A 23,001-nucleotide genomic window follows, 5' to 3' on the forward strand; every position below is an offset into this window, starting at 1 on the left:
CACAAACATCCAGTCTGTAGCAAGGCTTTCTATACTCACTTTGCCATCTGATATCTGTGGTATCGGCATCTCAGTTGCAACAGACAGGAAGAATTCCAGTCTAGCATCATCTTCCAGATGAATGCAAGCTTTACAGCTGGTGAACCTCCCCTTAAGGCTTCTTTAAAGTTTAGACAAGATTCCTGCTTTCCCTGGAATTGAAAAAATAAAAAGCCAGCAATTGTCCTGGTGGTAATAAGTATGTGTAATGATTTACATAATCCGAATGGCTGTGAGAGCTGAAAACTGGCTCGTACAAGAGGTTAGGCAAATCCTCGCTTAGGAGTACAATGCTGCAAACTGTCACTGTCTATTTCAACGTCACCGGGAGTGCCTTATGGAAGAGGCAGCTGGAATTGCTATGTTCTTTCAGAGAATAGAGTGTGATGGCTTCTCACACATATGGCTGTCCAAAATGCAAATGCAGTGGCTGCCCGAGTGCTGGAGCGTGTGCTGGAAGCCTAGTAGCGAGTCTCGGCATCCTAAAGATGTGATCTGGCTACAAGATCAGTGGCCCTGCTATATGGCTTTTCAGCAGCTCCTGCAAAAGGGGGTTCCTGCTATTGAGGTTAGGGGACTTAGTCCACACTGGACAAAACCTTGCCTGCAGGGCTCTGTGGCTGGTTTCCGCCGGTGACTTGAGGGAAAGGGCAGCCTTTGGTGGAGGGCTGAAATTGTCTCTCTGTGTGTTAGCTCATTTCCTGTGCCCTTCCCAGGAGTCCTGTTCTGTCCTCCTTCCATCCATGCAGCCTAGCCGTCTTCCAAGCCTTGGCTCAAACCCCTGTCCTTCATTAAGCCCTCCTTGAGCACTCACCTGGAAGTCGTCTCTCCTTGAGGTCACTCAGCAGTGCTGCTGTTTCCTTCCTCGCATTGTTGCTGTGAACGCTGTGTGAGGACATCTCTGTCATTGTCTTATGTGCCTTTTGGGAAGAGCTAATGAAGCCCACATGAACGACAAGAGCCCCAGGGACCTCTAATGAGAGAGAAGCCGTAAGAAGCCACCATGGGGGCTGGGATCCTTTGCTGTGGGATTCATCCGTGTGGAATAATTGAGCCCTGTGCATCTCAGCTTGAAGGCTCCTGATCATTCCTTTCATTTCTTTACCTTCAGCAGATGTTAACTGAGCACCAACTATGTGCTGGGCCCAGGGCCAGGCTCCAGAACACTTTAGGAAGGGCTGTCGTACTTGTTCCTCCAAGATCCCAGTCTTGGGAGAAGCCTGGCTTATGTGTACATGTAATGAGGTGGAGAATTCCATTCATTTAGGTCTAGGGGGCACTTTCTGGCAGGATGAGCACCAGGAGGCCCAAGATGGGCTGTCCTTCCCCAGGGGATTGGTATGGCAAGGAAGGTCTCCCATAGAAGCAAGGATGCTGGAGCAGAGAAGGCTGATGTGCATGGGAATGGACAATATAGCCGGGAGGGCGGGTGAAAGGAGAGTGTGTTGGCAGCTGCTGTGAGTGGGAAGCTTTGAGGAAAGGGACAGATGTCTAAAGAGGATTTTTGTGGGGCTTTTCTGTGGATTGTGCAGTGTAATCCTCACTTCCCCCCAGCGGTGTCCTTGAATGAAAACGTGGCAGGTTTTGGGAATGGCAAGTACTTGGTATGGCTGGGCTCAGAGTGCTTCACAGTGGCAGCAGGAGGTGAGGTCGACCAGGTGGGTAGCTCACCTGTATGTTGGCATCTGTGTTGTAGCCTGTATTTCTCTTCACCTTTTAGTGTGTGCTTTTAGCAAAATTTATGCGTCCTAAATAATTTTATTAAACTATTTAATCTTTTTAATATGTTCCATCAGCTAATATTTACTTTTGCCTTTTTATCTGTAGTTTTTATTGTAGTATCTGTTGTTTTATGATGTAATCTTACTGTTTATTTTATCTTGGCCATCTTTTACAGTTTTAACGTTTTAGGTGCACACTATTCAACTCATCAGATTTATTTTGCAGCATTTTTTGATTTTACTGGTATTTATTCCAACATGTTTTAAGCTGATATTTACTTATGGCTTTTACTTTTTACTGTTGCAAAACTGTGTTTGTTCTTTTAGCTTATTTCATCTTATTACTGTCACAGATACCTGTGCTGATGTCTGGGCTCATGTCATACCTGCCTTTTCATCCTCTCACAGTCCCTGGCAGTGCCGTGGGCAGAGCAGTGGCCTTAAATCTTTATGGAGAGAGTGATTGAATGCATGATTCATTCATGTCTAGTCAATCACTGGGTCCTGGCCATTTTACCTCTAAAACATTTTAAATGTTCCTTGCCTCCACCACTGTGTTGGTATAGACCACCACCATCCCTCACCTGGGTCCCCATGCAGCTTCCTAATGGCCTCCTGTCTCCTCTTCTTCCTTCCAATTTGCTCTCCACCTTGCAGCACAGTGATCTTTTTAAAATGTAGAAAAAGTATCCAAACATGCTCCCATTTATTTTTGGCTGATGATTTAGGATATATAATGTTTTTTAAAAAAATGTAAGAATTTAATATAACTGCTTCCAATATTTTCCAATAATACATGTTATGTAAAAACATATTTTTACTATGGAAAATTTCAAACCTAGATGAAAGTAGAGTGAGTAGTATCATGAGCCCCCATGTACCCATCTCCTGCCTTCAACCATTATCAACAGTTCACCATTTTCTCATCAATCTCCCTTTTTGTTTTTATATTTTGCTTGAGTAGCAAACTTTATATTTTGTAATTCCCAAATATCATGTCATTTCAGTGTGATCATTCTTAAACACAAACCTGGAGTTGTCACTAGCCTACCTGAAACTTTTCAGTGTTACCCCAAAGCCGCGGGATTGGGTGCAAACCATACAGTCTGCACCCACTGGTCCCGCTTATGAGCAGCCTTGTTGGTTGCTCCTTGTCTCCTCGTCTCTCCCACACCCAGTCCCATGGAATCCCTTGCCTTTCCTCAAACTGCCACCCTCTCTCTCTGCATGCAGGCCTTTGTACTTGCTGACGTCTTTGCCTAAGCAGTCCAGTCTCTCCCACCTCCCCCCCACACACCTCTTATTTCCTTCTTATATCTTAGATCCGGGCTTCAAGGTCCCGAGCTCTGGGAAGCCATCCTCACTCCCCTTGTCTGACTCCTCTCCCTACTGCCTTTTCCACCTATAATACGCTGTACTCTCCTGCCATAGAATTAATCACACGCTTGTAATTGCCTGTTTACATATTTATTTCCCTCCTAGTCTCTGAGATCCTTGAGAGTAGGATGTTTGTTCCCCCCTCCCACACACACCGTTTTAATTATGGGAAATAAAGAATGAAGAGGCATTTGACCTTGTCCTTCGGGATATTCTGGCTGCCTGGGATTGGGATGCTCGTGACACCCCTCTGTCACCCATTTATTGCATATGTCATTATTCATTGTCATCCACATGTCACATCATTCACAGCACTCAGCTCACCATTCCTTGCGCTCAGCTCAGCCTGGGAGAACTTTGGTATGAGGGAAGCCACAGCATCCATGGACCCACCCTCTCTGCTGTCCTGTCAGACTGGGGACTTTCTGAGGCATGAGAGTCTGTGCAGCCCCCAAAATGTGGGGCTTCTCTGTGCCAGTGCCCCATCCTTGTCCTGGGACCTAGGGATTGGGGGCATGGGCTGGGTCTGCACGTGTAGGAGGTGATGGGCAGAGGCACAGCCTGGCTCTTCATACAAACGTCCAAGGCTGCCCTCTGGAAGTTGGTCAGCAAGTCTGACAAACAGCTCACGAGTCCACGTGGAATCGCTTTTTTTCGAGGCATAAATGTTGGACCGCTTGCTGCTTTGGCTTTTGTGTAAGAACAGAGCATGTTTCTTCACTGGGGCTGTATCTTATCCATTCGCCTTGCACACATTTATATCTGGATGGATTAGGTGAGCCCAGTAAATGGTCTCTCTGCTTCTCCAAGATAGGGCAGAGTTTTACACCCACACATAATCTCTTTTCTGAGAATATTGTCCAAAAAGTAGGTCATCTATTGTAAAGGAAATTAGGCAGTAATTAAATTTAACTGGAAGTTACAGTATTGGTGGTTTCATTTTAGAGGGAGTGTGCCTCCCTAATTACTTTATTGCTGCAGTTACACTGGCTGGGTATCTTTCTTTGGCAAGGGGGGGTGGTGGAACAGTTGTATTTAATAAGTTAAATGATGATTTCTGGACTTGCGTTTTTAATCAGCAGATTCTTGCCTTAAAAGGTGAGTTCTGTTTCCCTGTGCCCTTTTCAGGTCTACTTGACGGAAGCCCTGCACAGTTGTTCAGCTCAAGCTGCCTCGGGATATCTTTTGGTGAAAGAGCCGCGTAGACAGACAAGACCAGACTAAGAAACAAGTAGCTGATTTTAATGGGTTCTTTTCACGTACGCGATCAATTGTCACAGCTGGATGGGATATAAGCCATCTCCTACTGTCTCCCCCTCTTTTTATTTTCTAACTAGAAAGGGCACAGAGAGGCAAATCTTGAGGAAGGGCAGCCCACTAGTTGAGTGGCAGAGCTGGCAGGAGATGAGCCAGTGTTGTGACCTGCCACTTGCCACCTTTCTGTAGGGCAGCTGCGGAGTGTTGGGTGCCATCATGCTTATAGGAAATGCTGAGTGAATGTGTGCTGAGTGATGGGACCACCTTGCAACAGTCTGGCTGCACCCTCAATACCTGGATTATGTGGCCTCCTCACGTTTCGTTTAGACCTAAGGTCCACTTGGATCACCTGGGCAGCAGTCCCAAAGCGCTTGTGGGTCGACTTGCTTTCCACCCTGCCTTTTACCTGAATGTCTGTGACACGAAGCCCCCTCCCCATTGCCTAAACATTCTAAACAAATCAACCAAGTCAAGACCATTAAAGTTCCCAGAGGTGCCCATTCCTGTTTCCTGTGGCTTCTTCACTGGGGGCTGTTATCATTAGTGTTCACAAGAAAAACCTCCTCTTAAACCCACAGCTTAATATTTTCCTTAAAAAAAGTAATTTATTTCTTCTGAAGGCCCACAGATATGGTCCAGTGACCCTTTCCTAATAAGTATGTTTCATGCTAACTCTTCTTTAATTAGATGGTGCAGGGGACCAGGCAGGCAGCCCAGTGAAATTGTTGTGTGTCTCTGGGTGCAAGTGGCGGGCTTTAGATGGGAACCTTGCTGAGGAGGATGACACTGGGGTTCTGCCTCAAAGTCCCGTCTTGGCTCTATACACATGAGGTTCTGGTAAAGCTGGACAACTTTTTTATTTTATTGATTTTTGTGAGGAAGATTAGCCCTGAGCTAACATCCGATGCCAATCCTCCTCTTTTTTGCTGAGGAAGATGGCCCTGGGCTAACACCCGTGCCCATCTTCCTCTACTTTATGTGTGGGACGCCAGCCATAGCATGGCTTGATAAGCAGTGCATTGGTCCACGCCCAGTATCCGAACCTGCGAACCCCTGGCTGCTAAAGCAGAGCACGTGAACCTAACAGCTATGCCACCGGGCCGGCCCAAAACTGGATAACTTTTATGAGTAAGGAGAGAATCATAAACAGCAAAATAAGAGCTCAGCTCTGAAGATTCCTAAAAGAGAAAAGAAGGATCCCACAGAGCACATTTTAGCTGGTTAATAAGCAAGACAAGTACAGTGGGTCTGTATATATCCTGCTCCCACGTTCTATCAATATGTAATTACCACATATTTTCCAATCTGCCCCTGGGAGATGTGGCAGGTACAATAGATTGGGAAGAAAATAATGGTGCCTGCTGCACAATATACTAGATTGATATCTGTTAATACTTGAGCAGGTTCCTTGCAGGATGTTTGGAAGGCCCTGAATGCTTGCAGTACAGATGGAACAAAGTAACAGTTTAAGCTCTTTGTTCTTTTAAATACCTCTAGAGGTACACACAGGCCTGGGGAGAGTGCAGAACATGTAAATTTAGTAAGACTCCCTGTTTTAGGATTGCAGGTCTTGCTGGACTCAACCAGGGTAGGGGAAGCCCTATGAGTTATTTGGAAAAAAGATCTGTCTCCATCTCCCTCCCCCACCCCCAATGCCTGGGGCAGCACTGCAGGCTTTTTCTCCCCTGTTGAGGTTGGTGGGGCCTTCAGAGGATCCCTATGGTACTTCAATTACTGTCCTGCAGGCTACCAGCAGACCAAAACAGTCTCCAAGCTCTGTTTTTCCCTCTTTCTTCTTCCTTACAAAAAAAAAAAAAAAAAGATATTTGGAAAATGGAAATACAAATACAGGCACCTAGAATCCCACTATTTTGCTTTTTTTTGGCGTATTACCTTTTGGCTTTTGTTCTTATAAAACTAATAACATTCAGGGGTGCCGGACTCGTGGCCTAGTGTTTAAGTTCACGTGCTCCGCTTCAGCAGCCTGGGGTTTGTGGGTTCACATCCACAAACCTACACACCGCTCATCAAGCCATGCTGTGGTGGTGACCTACATACAAAATAGAGGAAGATTGGCACAGATGTTAGCTCAGGGCAAATCTTCCTCAGCAAAAAAAAAATAAAAAAGGTAATAATAATATTCATATATGTTTTTATAGCTACAATTAATGTACATATACTTTCTGGAATTCTAATCTTTTCCCCCATATAATGTATCACTTTTCCCCAATGCTTTATCCAGATTTCACACTAGTCATCTTAAATTAAGGCTGCCTAGCATTTCATCATGACAATATATCAGAATTGATATCTGTGCAGGAGATGCCCAGCACAGTGACTCTCATTTATTTATTAATTTGTTTGTTACTCATTCACTGAACAAACACTTATCAAACATCTGTGCTGTGCCAGCATTGGAGAGAAGGAGGTAAATAGGACACAGTCCTTGCCTTTAAGAAGTTCCCAGGCTAGTGACGTGTAAACTGTTAAAGAACAAAATTCAGCTGAGTAAATTTAAAGATATAATTGGTTTTATTCAACAATTCATGAATAGGGCAGCATCCCATCTGGCAAACAGAAAAGAGCTCTGAGGAGCTATGCAAAATGGAAGGCTTATAGGCAGAAGGATGTGGGGCAAGGAAGTTATTCTAGCAAAGAATGGATTGTTTCAGGCAAGGTCACCTTCCTTTGGGGGAAGGCGGGGGGCGGGGGGGGGTCTCTCAGGCAGATTGCCTCACTAGTGCCGACCAGGTAATTCCAGATTGACTGGTTAAAGGTCACATTCTTGGGATAGGATGAAACTGCAATTAGGTTAGGTATTAAGTCTCAGTTTAGTGACATGGGGCTTAGCACAAGTGATTCCATTTTGGGCCTGTTGTTTCTCTTTTTAACAATTCCCCCTTTTGCTCAGATTCTCAGTTTAACTGAGAGATGTGATAAAAATTTAAGGCATTAGTGCCACTCCCAGCTACTGTTCTGAAGTTCTCACAGTTTTTGCTGATCTTCTGTGTGGTCTTCACAGGTTGTGATGTTTTTTGCTGAATCTCTGTGGTATTCACAGGTTGCGACTTCAGGTTCACATTTTTTTAAGTTGGTCATTTTCTTCATTCCTTTTCTGACGTTCCCGTCTTAGGGAGATCATTTGCTTGGTGGTTAGTGGCTGCAAACATGCATTAAAACTTTTTAGAGAATACAGTTTATCAGGGGGATTATTATGGTTATTGTAAGTAGGGTAATTCCCAATGTCTGGAGTGTACTTCAGAGCCATGGTCCCCAAAACCCAAAATGATCAAAATCAAATAAGTCAAAGAATGGCCCCGCTGATGGAGTCACCTTTTTAAGCCAAGTGGCTTGCTCAGGGATCTTATGTAACTGAGTTCAACTTCCCCAGAAGTGTTAATCGAGGTGCAGCAAGTGGTGTTGGCCACAGCACAGACACTGCCTTGCTCAGCTGAAAGATAGTCAAGGGCTATCCTGTTATCAAGAACAACTTTGGCCAGAGAGTCTAGAGATCTTTGTTGGGCAGCTATTGCTTTAGCAATGGATTCTGCAATGCTTGCAAGAGTTTAGGAGAGGTTCCTAATGAGAGCCTCATTTGTATTCATGCCCAACCAGGAAAGTAGGGACCTCCAGAGGAAGCAAATCCTAAATCATCAATGCCTCCTGGTAGGTCTTTTCCAATGTGATGATGTAAATTCAGGGGAGTTGACCAATGAGGTGTCTCAGTTTGTTTGTGAACAGTTAGGAGTTGAGTTAGATGACCTAAAAGGCATTGTCTTGTTATGCGCCAGCCATCTGGGTATTCACAGGCCCAAGGAAAATGATAACCACACAGACAAAGAAAATCCTGTTGGGGCAGAAACCATTCATGCTAAGGTGACCCTGTTAATGGACAGATTAGAGTTTTTGATGACAAACCCAACAGTCTGAGCGGTTACCCCCCTTAGCAATGGCCTGTGAGATACAGATGATGGCATTATCTTTCAAGGCCAATGCCAGAGTAAAGGAAAGAAAAAGAAGAAGGGTTTCATGTTTAAAGTATGAAGTCTTGATCCAGTGTCTTGAAAAGAAGCAGTCTACATTGATGTCAGCTACTTCTCTTCCTTGTCAACTTGATTTTGAGGTCTCCAGCTTTTGCACAGGATCAATATCAGGTAGAGCCTTCTTCAGCTGTGAGATGTATACCCAAGGTTCGAGTCTCTGGAGTTTGGCTGCCATCTGGTTAGTGAAGAGGACCTGGCATAATCCCTACCAAGAATATTCACGGGCGATCTTTGTTCTGAGTGATTCCAAATCAGAAAAGTAGGAGAAAATTGGAAACGTGAGTTTGGAGAGTCATAGCTAGACATTTGAGGAAACTAGAAGAATTCAAGATCCAGTCCAGTTTACAGGTATATAACAAAACCTCGAAGACAGTTAACTAGCCTAGAATCTAATATCTACAAATGTGCCAACATAATTTTTCTTTCTACAATCACTCCCATTTTTTTTTTACCACAATAATCATAGTAAAACTAATTTGTTTGTATTAAACTTGGCCTGATTATTTATATAAGTGTAGCAAGAATATTGATTGACCATATAACCTCATTTTAAGACTGTTTTGCTGGAACTTTTCGTAAGGAATCTCAGATTGAACTCTTAAAAGCCTCTGAGGTGGGGGCCAAGCCAAGGACTCGCCATCAGATTTTACCTGCAATATCTATAGTTTGGGTGAATTCCTCTTTTCTCGTGGTTCTCAAAAATATCCTGAGTTTTCTAGGCCTACCAGGAAGTGTTCTTCCTTACTCACCTGGTGAGGCTTCCTGGAACCCTATAAGCAAGGTACCAGGCCAATATTTCTAAGCAGTTCTTTAAAGCTGTCTGGTCATATTTGAGTCTATACACATCTCTTTCAAATATGACAGTCCAGCCAAAGCCTTGGTAATATAGCCAAAGTTGCCTGTTACAAAGAGAACAGATGCAAATAACTAACTATATTGCTGTGAAAAGAGTACTCAGAAGTTTCCAAATTCTAGAGGGATTAGTCAGGGAGAAAAAGTAAAAGTTTCATCTTTATTTACAAAGGTATACTTTACCAAATTGCTGTTAAGGGCCAGCCCTGTGGCTTAGCGGTTAAGTGCGCACGCTCCGCTACTGGCAGCCCGGGTTTGGATCCCGGCCGCGCACCAACGCACCGTTTCTCTGGCCATGCTGAGGCCGCGTCCCACATACAGCAACTAGAAGGATGTGCCACTATGACATACAGCTATCTACTGGGGCTTTGGGGAAAAAAAAAAGGAGAAGGATTGGCAATAGATGTTAGCTCAGAGCCGGTCTTCCTCAGCAAAAAGAGGAGGATTAGCATGGATGTTAGCTCAGGGCTGATCTTCCTCACAAAAAAAGAAAAAAAACGTATTGCAAATTGCTGTAAGTCATAGATAGCTTAAAAGAAAAGGTTTCCTTAAATCTGGAAAAGCAAACCATTAAAGGATCAGCGACATTTCAAACAAGAAGTCGTAAAAAATTATAATTATCTTCCTCATTTCATTCAGTCCCATGTTCTTTTTATGCTTGAATCTAGTTTTTCCATTAGTTATGGAAATTTTTACCCAGTTCAGTTTTATGACTTTAAAGTTATCAGAAACCTGTACTTATCAAAGTCCTTTCCATGAATCTCCTTGAAGATGAAGCACTTTTGCAGGAACACTTTTGCAAAAGCATGAGTAAAACAATAACTTTTTGTAAATGACAAAGACTTAAAATGCCTGTTGTTAAAGATCTGATGAGAATTCATTATAATGAAATTGACAAGGAAATTTTGTTATTTCTGTGACACAACATTTTGATAATAACTGGAATTATAAGTGATAATATTATGCTAAGACATATCAGATTTCAAGGAATTTCACACAAATTCTGGAACACTTGTAACAGATGCCTATACAAATGCAACATAAAGAAGGCTTACTATTACTTTTTATTTGACAATGCATCCCATGTAATTTAACATATTAAATAAGCCTAATTAATTTAACATCTCTCTGTTTATAAGGAGAGAGAACAAATTTTTTGAGATGTTCCAGGGGCCCTCTGGAAAAATCCTAAAGTTAGTTCAAGGTCAAAAAGGACTTCATTTAGAATTTGATTTGGGGAAGTTTGTCATAAATATCAGTGTTTTAAAATACTTAGTCAAATAGGATCACAAGTCATTGTGGAACAATGTTTAGTCATCCTTATAAAAGAGAGAAACTCAAATTCTAATTTTGCAGTAGTTTACTTTTGATATTAACTTAATTAAATTAATTCTATTCTTAGCCAGCTTGACCACACATTAAAATTTCTTTCCAAAGATTCCTTTTCTACAAACCTTCTAATAACTTTTTTTTACATTTAGATTTTTCCTGTTTTTCCTCTTTGCCATTATGAAACAACTAGCCTCACTTTAGGACAAAATCGCATTCTTTTCCCTCAACAAAAAAATAATGCATCTCCATTCCTCATATCTTCTTTTACCAAAAACACACATTCTACTTTCCTTGCATATGGAGATATTTCCCTTATTATTTCTAGTAGCTTTAATTACATATACTAGAATTTTTAACCCTTAAAAACCTTAATTTTTAGTGACATTTAAGAAGTAAGCAATTGTGGACTGTCTCTTAAAGTAGCATTCTGTGGCTTGGCAAATTTATAAATACATTTCATAATGTCTAGAAATATATTCTTCCTCATAGTAATTTTTTCAGTGTGGTGTAAAACATGTTTACTAATAGACCCAAATTTATCTTTAGCTTTCTCTGTAAAAGGAAGCCAAAAGTGGATAAACCTATGTTCAGTTATTAAGGCTTCAGTATTTTATCTTATTTGGAAATTAGATAGATATTTAATGACTATCCATCATTTAATTTAACTTAGCAAAACTTTAAGGTTTTAGGTTACCAAAAAGATTTAGAAACTATTTTTAAGTAGACATACCTTAAAAACCAAGTTATTTTTCTTGCTGACAAATTTTGTAACAGGGATAACATGAACTTATTTGACTAAAAAATTGGGTCGAATAAAAGTTGCATGTCTGTATTATATTAAATGCTGATAACTCTGAAGACATGTCTATTTTAATTAAGCCAGCAAACTCAAACTAGCTTTTATTTACTGAATATTTTCCCGGATCATATTACCTTGAAAATCATTTGGGTTAGTTTCTATTATATTTTTGAGAATTTTATGAATACTTAATTTATATAAACACTTAATTTTCTTTAAACCAATTAAGTAGAACTCTTTTACAAATTAATTTTGGCAATACCATCTGGAGGTAGAAAATACCACACATCTACAACACATATACACATGTATACATAGATACACATAAACATATATACAAACGCAAACAGAGACCTTATAGTTTTTGTTTTAAAATTTTAGCCAAGAGACAGGTATGATAATGAAAAATTAACTAGTTTATAAAAGAACAGTTAGCATAAGTTAAGTTTATCTGCTAAGATGGCTAAAGCTTTTTTTATTAATATTTGTGGAGAAGACACTTAAGATTTGTTTTTGTCCTTGACAAGAAATTTTATGGAAGCTATGGGCTAGATTTTGGGCAAGGGAGCTTCTATAACAGTTTGTATTTTAAAAAAGCTTTTCCTTTTTTTTGTTCTTTAGTCTTAGGAATTGGGGATGGTCTAGATAAGAGTTTCTGGAGAAGACTAGTAAAACATTTACATCTCAAAGGCACAGGGAAAGAATGCAAGTTCCTCCAAGAAGGACTTTTGTTCCCTAAGGCCAGAATTTTTACAATACTTACAAGCCTTTTGAGGTAAATAGAGGTTTTGGGATTCGTAAAAAGGATAGGTGGACTTTGAATTGTTTCTGGAGCGGCATTTCTGGTTTTGCAAAGATTTGTAAGGTAAGGACAATTGCTTTTAATAACTCAAAGAATTGGGTTGTAGCCTAAATGATATCAAGAGGCTGATCTACCCATCCAACTGTATTATCTTCGATTTGCTTAGGGGAAAAGGCCTAAACAAATTCCTATCAGGCTCTAAATATGAGCTTCTAATCTGACCAACTTATGACCATAGAGCTACTTAAAAATTCTTTTAAATATCTTGTCAGTTTTCAGCTGGGACTAACAGTAAATATTTCTGGCAGTATTGAGTAACTCTTAGGATTTAAGAGCCATCCCCATAGTGGGTTCAAAAGATATTACCTTCCCAAGATCCAGAACCACTTCCAAAGATAGACAAAAGAAATCCTGGGAGAGAAAGGATCGGTAACCAGCGTGTGTGGATTTGGAAAGGAAGGGACAGTGTGAAATTTTATTTCCCTCTCTCGAGTGGGCACTATAGACAGAGATTCAGGAAAGCTGACTCTGAGAAGGATTTTCACGGTTAGCTGGTTTCTGTCAGTTTTCCTAGGATTCCATCTGCAGGCTCTGGTACCTACCAGAATTTGGGAAGATTTTCCATTAATGTTAGTTTTAGTTTCTCTTCATCTGTTTAAGGGAATAAAGTAGCAGTTTACCAGATAATCCCTCAGAGGCCCATCAGCTCTTGGAGGGGCCCATAAGGGGACCCTCCTTTGGAGGTAGACACTGGAACATCTGTAAGGCCACTAACTTGATGGACTTTTGTTTATGGTCTTGTAGTCTCTTTAGAGTGGGAAGACAATTCAGACAGAAGATTGGTAGAATGAGTACTCAAATAAAGGAGGGTGGAGGGGAGCAGTAGGAGTTACATCAGTCTTATAATCTTTTGTTTTAGGTACCTCTTGTGTCTTTAATTTTTCACTAGCCTTTTACAACGAAGTCAATGGAACTATTTTGGAATTTTGAAGCCTTTTGGAGGCTTTTGCATGCCAGTTAAAATAGGTATCCCATTCTGTTTTATTTGGGAGCCCTTGCTTTCAAGTCCACTTCTTAAATCATCTTATCTAATTGGAACATTTCTCATAATGGCTACTGTAATTCTAGGTTGTTTTTAGTAAGATTTTGCCACTTTTGTAGATATTTATAGCTTCCAAGACCATAGTTCTTAGACATAAAATGAGTGGGTGGGCCAGAAGGTGGTACATTCAACTTTTTGGAATTTAAGGATCTCATTCTTTTTTAGTTAAGCCTCTGGGTCTCTCGGAGCCAAACTAATACTTAAAGGGGATGTGCTCCTCAGTTGGAGATTGTGTGGTGTTATACAGTGTACTTCGTCGTACAGAAGTTTTCTCAAGGTTGGCAGGTGACCTAGTGTCAATCTAATGCATTCTTTGACCAACTTTTACTAACACAGGAGTCTTGGAGTTAGGTGGCAAACACTCTAATAGCTTTTAAGTGCTCAACCCATGCCCATTAATTTTTGCGGCTTCCAGCTTCCTGGTCCTGTTAGCAATAGCCTTTACCTCATATGCACATTAATAGAAACCATCAGTAACTGAAGAAACAGGACTGTGGACACCAGCAGTAACTGACGAGACGTTGCTGTGAACTCGCCAAGAGAAGGCCCTGTACACACCACCAGCAATTCCCAACGTGGAACTGGGGATTAGAGAAAGAATGGGGACTGTGTACTGGGAACGGGGAAAGGACGGAACCAGCAGATCCCAAAGAACGGGGCTTGCAGACTGCTTCCAAACACATGGGGAACTGCAGCTGCCACCAACAGTTCCTAACATGGAATCTGAGGACAGAACTAAGTGCTGGGGTTTGCAGTCAAGTGAGGAATTGCAGACTAAACCAAGGACTAGGGGCTTGGGTTTTGGGTGGACACATCTAGTAGCTCAAACTGACCTGCCCTGGACTGGAAAGCCAATTATGTCAGGAGCTTGATGCAAAGAGAGAGGAGCCCAGAACCAAGAGGAACTTACCCATGGCCCTCAGAAATGGCGAGAAAGAGAACTCAAAGGGTTTGTGGCTACCAAGCCTGTGTTTCTTGTTGTCCCTGAAGCCATCAGAAATTTACTTTAGATCCCATTGCGCCACCAAATATGTTAAAAACAAAATACAACCGAGTAAATGTAAGGATCTAATTGACTTTATTCATGATTCATGAATTGGGCAGCATCTCATCTAGCAAATAGGAAAGAGCTCTGAGGAGCTGTACAAAGTGGAAAACTTTTATAGGCAGAAGGATGCAGGGCAAGGAAGTTATTCTAGCAAAGAGTAGATTGTTTCAGGCAAGGCCACCTCCCTTTGGGGGAAGGCGGGGGTCTGTCAGGCAGATTACTTCACTAGTGCTGACCAGGTAGTTCCAGGTTGACTGGTTAAAGATTATATTCCTAGGAGAGGCTTGAAACTGCAGTTAGGTTAGATATTAAGTCTTGGTTTGCTGACGTGGGGCTTAGCACAAATGACTCTATTTTGGGCCTGTTTTTTTTGTTTGTTTGTTTGTTTTTTAACAAAACTAAGGATGGCCATTAAAAGAAAAACATTTTTTCTACTCACAATACTTACATTTTCTCCTCACAATGTGTGGAGGTTTTCCCACACCAACCAATTCCAACTCTTCAGATACCAACTGCATTTCCTACAATTCAATTCTGACACTGACTACCTGGAATTATCACAGACCCCACAGATTATGGGCTCAGTCCCACAAGACTGCACCCCCTTCAGATACCAATCACGAGTATGGGCCTCCTGTACTTGTGACTGACCTGCTATAACGTGGTGGTTCCCATGACCCCTCCTCAGGTTTGATAATTTGCTATAATGACTCACAGAACTCAGGGAAACATTTTACTTACAATTACCAGTTTATTATAAAGGATACAACTCAGGACCAGCCAGTTGGAAGAGATGTGTAGGGCAAAGTATGTGGGAAGGAGCTAGGAGCTTCCATGCTTTCTCTGGCATGTCACCTTCCCAGCACCTAAGTGTGTTCACCACCTGGAAGCTCTCTGAACCTCAGGGTTTAGGGGTTTTATTGAGGTTCCATTACATAGATATGGTGGATTAAATCATTGACCATTGGTGATTAACTTAATTTCCAGTCCCTCTCCCCTGCCCAGAAGTTGGGGGTGAAGCTGAAAGTTCTAACCCTCTAATCACATGGTTCTTCCTCTGGCAATGGGCCTCCATCCTCCAAGAGTCACCTCATTAGCGTAAACTCAGGTATGGTCGACAGGAGCTTATGATTAATAATAAAACACACGCCTCTCACTAGTACCACTTAGAAAATTCCACGAGTTTTGGAAGTTTTGTGCCAGGAACTGAGGACAGAGACCAAATATATATTTTTTATTATATCACAATATCACAGCCATCCAGGCAGATACACTCGATGACAGCATTATGTACTGTCTGTGGTCTAAAAGGTGGCAGAATTCTCTCGCCTGGAGTCATCAGAGAAAGCCTGGTGGAGGTGCTTGAGCTGGGCCTTGGCAGACGAGTTGGGGGTCAACACATACAGGTGGGGGACAGCATGTGAGGAGTGAGCATGGTGCACTCTAACTTGGATGACTATATACCTTGTTGTGCAAACTGGGATACTCTTGAGAGTGGAGGAGGGACTCCTGTTAATAATTACATGGGACACTGGGTGTAAACCAAGCCGGCTCCTGGCAGATGGGATGTTGGTCATTCTCAGTGGAATCCTCTTGTCAGAACCATAGGTGTCTTAGAGCTGGGTGTGGGGTGGGAGTGATTGTTCAAGTGCAGCTTTAAGGCCGCGGCCCTCCTCCCAGCCAGGCAGCCAGGCCTGGAAATCTGCGCTTTAATAAGCACCGGGTGATTCTGATGCAGAGTTCATGGACTACATACATATTTTTCTAAATTAGAAGCCCATTTAAATTTATTTTTAAACTTTTTATTATGGAAATCTTTGAAAATACATAAAAAAAAGAGAGATGAGAATGAAGAACCCCATATATGTTCATTCAGCTCCAACAATTAGCAACACGTTTTCCTAACATTTCCTCTGCTTATCCCTGTACGTTTTTTTTTCCTTCTAGGCTGGAGTATTTTAAAGCATTTTTCAGACATTATTTAACCCATATCCAGCATGGAATTTTTTTTTTACATGACCACAATAGCATTATCACACCTAACAAAAGTAACCAGAATCTTTAACATCCTCTAATGCTCCATCATTGTTCAAATTTCCCTAATTGTCTCAAAAACATTTCTTTAGAGTTGGTTTGTGAAGATCCAAAAAAGACCAACACACTGTTTTTGGTGGTTGTATTTCTTAAGTCTGAGACCTCTTTTTTTAAACCTGTGCTGTATATTCATTGAAGAAATGGGTCATGTGTCCTGCACAGTTTCACGGATGACATCTTGAGTAACACTGATCTAGTCTTTCTTATTTAAGTTAAAACTGTCTTTCTGGAGAATTCCACCGTGGACTTAGTTAGCCCTTTGCACAGACTCATAACCGTCATGGATGAGGACATTGGCCACAGGGTGAACAAAATTTCTAGGGAGACTTTGTTCACTCCCATTCATTCCATTGTTTATTCATTTTTGTCAACAAATAGTATCAAAATCTGGCAGTCACCCTACAGATTCATTGATGTAAAAGAAAGTTCTTGTCTTCAAGGAGTGCGGAAGTGAAATCTGACCAGTGGAAGTGCAGTACAGAACTCTGGATGCTGGGTCTTATCTGCACAGGAGGAGAGGGAAGGGGTATGTGGAATTAGCTGTCATTTCCCCCACCTTATGTATTTATGACTTTTTGACATTATCATGACTTTTAAAACCATGATAAATATTCATGCTAAGTAAAACAATACAGAGCTGAATAAACACAGACCTGACAATTTCCCTATTATCCCCTTATAATCTCAATTTCAGAAGTGATCAATATCAATAGTTTGGTATGTGCCTGTCCATGTCTTTGAGCCAAATCTTATAAGCTGAGAGGGCCTTCTCCAGGTGGCCAAGGTGGATGAGGGCCTGTGGAAGGAGATCTTGCCGAGGAGTATTCCCTTGATCCAGGGGGCAGTGGGGAGCCCCTGAAGGACTCTGAGCTAGAGAGAGGCATGCTCAGACATATGCTGGGACTTACATGGCCACGATGTGCCCAGGGGAGATGAGGAGCACCAGAGCTAGGCCACTAGCTGTGGGAATTGAGAGAGGAGACACGTGTGACAAAGCGGGTGAGGAGTGTCCTTTTCTCACTGGGGCCTCTTGTGCTGGCCATCACCTCCTCTTGAGACACTACACCTGCTCTCAGCAGGGTTCTGCGGTGGAGTCCAGGCACCGCACGGCCTGTGATCATTAATTAGTGACGAATGGGCATGGGGGGGAGGGGAGTGGCAGCATGTGTGTTCCATTTCTGGCCCAGCTGCCATGAAGGGTGGTGGCAGTGAGGGCCCAGACAGCCTGTGATACTACAAGAGCTGAGGCAGCGGCATTGGGGATAAAAGCATAAGCTTTGGAGTTGAAAATATCTGGGTTCAAACCCCAGCTTTATCACCTGTGTGATCCTGGACCATTGACTAAAGTCTTCTGACCTCTGTCTTCTGCATCTGTGAAGTATGGTGGATAATACCTGCCTTATCCAACCCCTGGGGTAATGAAATGAGAGAATATATACAGAGCACTTAGCACAGTGCCTGGCACATGGTGAAGTGGTTCTTGTATTATGATGGTATCTCATGGGTCCATCCCAAGGCTGTGAAGCAGGATGGTTTTGAGACCCCATGGCCCTCGAGAGGAGCCTGCTGAGTTGTTGAAGGCCTGGCAACCAGCGGGCAGCTGGGATGGTTCCTGGCTAAAGCTAACTCCCCTCCTCTCCTTTTTTCTTAACCCTCTAAGCTGGCTGTTGCTCTGTTTTTTACTCTTTACTCCTGCCATGTGATCTTTGATGTGCATTGTAATAAAATTTCACCCAGGGCAGGGCCTGGCTGCAAGCCTTGCATTTCATATTTGTCTGCCTATCAATCCATCAGGCCCAACAGCGATGGGCACCCACCATGTGTCCCACTTAGCCCTTGGCTTGTGAAGATCCATGACTTGGTGCTCAGAGGGACACTGTATTTATAGCATTGTGTCTGTATGTTTCCTGCCTTAATCTTGAAATGGTGGCTTTAACTTATTTTGTTAACCATGCCTGGGGAATAGTTGCCTGATTCTTAGCATCCCTTTCCCACCCTGTTCCATTTCTCTGCAAATGACACCTCTCTGTCTCCAGGGAAGAACTCTGTCATCTCCATTTGCTCACACCCTGATTGGAAACACTGCCTGTGGGGGTGGCAGGCTATCTGAGAGGAGAATATGCCAGTGGTTCCCTGTCTGCTTTTCCTGAAGCCATTATTTGTGCATGGAACTGGGGAGAGGAGGAACCACTAATAACCATCTTTTTCCTTGGGAAGGAGGGGTGTTGGCCTTGTTAATATTAAATCACTTGATGCAGCCTCTTGCTTGGCTTTTTCTGGTGTTCAGCAACTCTTTATGGTTCCTGAATTCTGGGATATTAAATCAGGGCCCTTGTTAGACTTGCCCACTTGCATGCTAGGGTTTGCTGGGACAATGTTTGGTGGCCCAGATGTAGCTAAAGGAGGCACGGTGGACAGCACATTCTCTAGTGGCCTCTTTTGTATAATTGTTTTTAAGATAATATGTTGGCATGATAGGTTGTTAAGATTATGTTGAAAACACCTTTGGGAAGCTGTATGAAAGAAGCAATTGAAACATCAGTGGGCAGATGGTCAGATGAGGAAAAAAGGTAGCCCATGGGGGACACAATTTTTATGTGCTTGTTCACCCCACCAACCAAGGGTACAGGTGTGACCTACCCCTGGCTCATGCTCTCTGCCCACACCTTTCCCATACCTGTGTTTCACAGTGGTCTTTTATCCATGTGTTTTTCTAAGCATTGAGACACAGTAAGCTTTTTTTCTTTCCTTTCACAGCAACTTGAATTATACCTGACATTTTGTACAATCCCCACATGCTGCAGAGTATAAATTCAGTAGAGAAAGAGAGGAAGGTAACAGGAGCTGGGAGAGGTGGGAGATCCAGCTCTGAATATTGACAGTATGGTGTGATGGTCTGTGCATGTGGACCACTAAGTTTGGAGATAAGTTGTTATGCGGCAATAGATGACTAATACAATGCCTATTGAGTAAGAAGAGGGTTTTCAGTCTCAGCCCCACACACTGTGCTCAGAAACAGCATCCCTAACCCCTGCCCTAGCCTCAGTCAATAATCCAAATTCCCTCCTCCTTCAAGGTGGGCTCCCCTTGGCAGTGGGGTGGGTGGTAGTTATGCTCGATTAGTCAGGATAGGGTAGGCTATGCTATGGTAACAACTCCTAAATTTCAGTGGTGTAACATAATAAAGGTTGAAAGGTTGATTTCTGTTCTTGCTCATGCTGCATGCCCTTTGTAGGTCACAGAGGTGGCTCTGCTTTTATTGTAGGTACTCAGTGCCCCAAGCTGACTGAGCAGCCACCATCTAGAAAGTTGATGGTCGTCATATCAGAGGGAAAGAGTTCTGGAGGGTCTTGCACTGTTAATTAAATGCTTCAGCTTAGAAGTGAAGGGGATCAGAATATGCCAACCCAAAATATCCTACTTTGGCATGAGGATTATTTTGAGCTGAAGGCAATTGAGAAACAGCAGACAGAGGAGGAACTCTCTGCCCTCTCTACTTTCTCTCTGAAAGCAGGGTGAAGGTATTGCCCCCTCCCGTCTCCCATACCAGGAAGAGAAGAATGACTTTTTTTTTTTTTTTTTTGGTGAGGAAGATCAGCCCTGAGCTAACATCCATGCTAATCCTCCTCTTTTTGCTGAGGAAGACCGGCTCTGAGCTAACATCTATTGCCAACCCTCCTCCTTTTTTTTTCTCTCCAAAGCCCCGGTAGATGGTTGTATGTCATCCTTCTAGTTACACATCCTTCTAGTTGCTGTATGTGGGATGCGGTCTCAGCATGGCCGGAGAAGCAGTGCATTGGTGCGCGCCCGGGATCCAAACCCGGGCCACCAGTAGCGGAGTGCGTGCACTTAACCGCTAAGCCACAGGGCCGGCCCAAGAGTGACTTAATTACTGGAGATGACTCTCATCCCTAGAGATGACATTGATTTGAGTCTGCATATTAACTTTAGTAAAAAACCCTTATCTTCCATTAGTTTCCTGCATATATTTACCTTCCCTCAATTTAAAATCCCTAGAAGCCCAAACCCCTTTTCCTTTGTCTTGTCACTTCTTCATAATTTATTGCCCTTGTTAAATGGTATATAAGCTCTCAAGCCTAACTACTTCTTTGCATTTTCACTTCTTTCCTGTGAAACTCCTGTGTGCATGCAAAATAAACCTTTTCTCCTGTTAATCTGTCTTTTGTCAGTTTAATTTGCAGTTCTCAGTCACTGAACATAAAAGAGTATAGGAAAAGTATTTTTCCTCCCCTACAGAACTGACACACATCATGTCATTGACTAGAGCTAGTCACATGGCCACACCCTGTGCCCAGAATTTGGAGAGGCAAAATATGTGTCAAACAGCACTAGTGACTACCCTAGGGCCTTTGCTGCTCTTTCCTGCCCGCTGATTATAGTAATAGCAATCACATTTTACCAAAGTGCTTATTATATGTCAAGTACTGTGACAACTGCTTTATAGAAATTGTCTCTGTTATCTTCCCAACAGCCTTATGAAGTAGATACTATTACCATCTCACTCGTTTTACAAAGAGGGAAACTGAGGTACACAGAGGTTAAATAACTTGCTCAAGGTCAGACAGTAAATGGTGGAACCTAGATTCAAACCCCAGACTCTCTCTTCAGAGCCCAAGCTCCCACCACCGCAATTTGCTGCCTCTCTGATCTGAGTTGGAGCCATTAGAACCAGCAAAGATGTTCTAAAAGAGCTGAACCTCAAGGGAAACATGGGTCAGCATCTCGGTATCTTCTCTCCCAAGAAACTCCTTGATTTCTGTGAAAATTTGCTGAATTTCTACCTAGAAGCCTTCCAGCTTCACATATCAAGTGGTAAGGGGAGTGTGGTGGGTGCTGGGATGGCCATTATCAAGTCCAAAGAATATTTTATGTTGCTAAAATGAAATAACAATAGCATATAACATTTATCAAGGGCTTACTATGTACCAGGCTCATTCTAAGTCCGTTACATTTATTTAATTCTCATCACACTCCTATGAGGAATAGGCCCTATTATTATCCTCATTTTACAGATGGGGAAATGGAGGCACACAGAGATTAGGGAAGTTGCCTGGGGTCACATGACTGGTGGGTAGAGGAGCCAGCAAACCTTTTGGAAAGGTATGGGATTAAAGAGTGGTTGGATTTTATTTTCCTAATCTTTTAATTTAGAGCTTGAAGCAGCAGTAAAATGGAAAAGGGGAAATTTGGAGACGTGGAGGAAATGGCCGCTGAAAACTCAAGGTTCTTAATAAAGGACATCTATTTTAGTGTTTAGACATGGAGTGTTCTGCATACCAGTTGTCAATGAATGGTTCCATCATTTTAAAATCGACTTATGTACCCACATACAGTAGATTTACTTTTAGCGTTTGTTTACGCAGGGTACAAAGCCATTATCATAAGGCTTATGAACCATATACTATCCTAAAATAATAATGTCTTTATTATATATATCAGGTTCCTATAGGCATTCCAAGTGCTTCTCCTGCTCAGTCAAGATTTGGCTAATATGGTAGGATAGAAGCAGTTTTTTTGGTTCTCTGAGAAGCCTTTGTTTTTAATCTGCGCAATATTGTTACTCTTGTTGTTTTTGTCGTTCTTGTCATAGCTGGATTCTATCTGTGTGTTTCCTGCATGTTTCTCAGCTTCACTAGAACACTAAGGTCTCTGACTTGTGTCCTGAGGGCTTTTCCCTTCTCCCGCGCTCAGATCTGTGGACTTGGGTCACCGCTTCAGAGGCAGCAGCTAAGAGCCTAAGATGCGAAGACAGAAGCTGCTTGTAAAAGCGTCAGATGAAAGAGTCAGACACAGGATTTGGAAACAGTCTTATGTAGTTCTGTAAACTACATATGACTGATATGGGGAAGGAGAGGGAGGAATTTGAAGGATCGAGGGAAGAGGAAAGAGTGGGAAACCCTCAAGCCTGGGTTGGAGAGGGGTGATGGCATGACCTCTTGTGGACTGTGTGCAAGGACTCCTGGTAGACTGACTCAGCTGTCCTGCTTGTTGCTGTCACCAACAGCCAGTGATTGGCCTATCAGCCATGAGTGTCTGGGTCAAAGTGATGCTTGGCCAGGCCAAGGAGATTCTGTTCTGTCTCTTTCCCTGTTCCAGTCATAACGTGCTGCTGGTCATGGGCCACTGTAAGCCTTTGGGGATAGAGACTGGGGAAATTGTAACCCTCGAGAGGTTGCCATGGTGATGTGAAGAGGAAAGCCTTGCCTCTTGATCAAGATGGGGCCAAGTGGGGTCTGGACAGAACCAGTGGGAAATTGTCCCTTGGGCCAGGACAGTGGTGAACTCATGCCCCCTGTTATATTATTGTTATTGTAGTAGATGTATATGGAGATTAAAATATTAGTACTGAATGGTACAGCATGAATAGTGAAATACCCCCCAACCCAGTTCTGTTCGTGTTAGGAAGCATAATTCTAAATAATAAACATATACCTCAATTCATTCATCAGCTTTAAATTGTGTTTATTGATACTTTAATAAAACAGATGGGGATGAAATTCACTTTCATTACCCT

At 42.4% G+C, this 23,001-nt stretch overlaps 1 long non-coding RNA gene across 1 annotated transcript in view; it reads left to right on the top strand.

Moving 5' to 3' along the window:
- Window positions 1–12,222: 12,222 nt before the first annotated feature.
- LOC147916247 (uncharacterized) overlaps window positions 12,223–23,001 on the top strand; it is an 83,964-nt gene continuing 73,185 nt past the window's right edge. Inside the window, exon 1 of the long non-coding RNA XR_015553096.1 lies at window positions 12,223–12,285. This is a non-coding gene — a long non-coding RNA (uncharacterized LOC147916247). The remainder of the gene's footprint in view (window positions 12,286–23,001) is intronic.

The sequence above is a fragment of the Ceratotherium simum genome, chromosome 9, assembly GCF_057802395.1.
Source record: "Ceratotherium simum simum isolate JZ-2026a chromosome 9, ASM5780239v1, whole genome shotgun sequence".
Taxonomy (NCBI): Eukaryota; Metazoa; Chordata; class Mammalia; order Perissodactyla; family Rhinocerotidae; genus Ceratotherium; species Ceratotherium simum.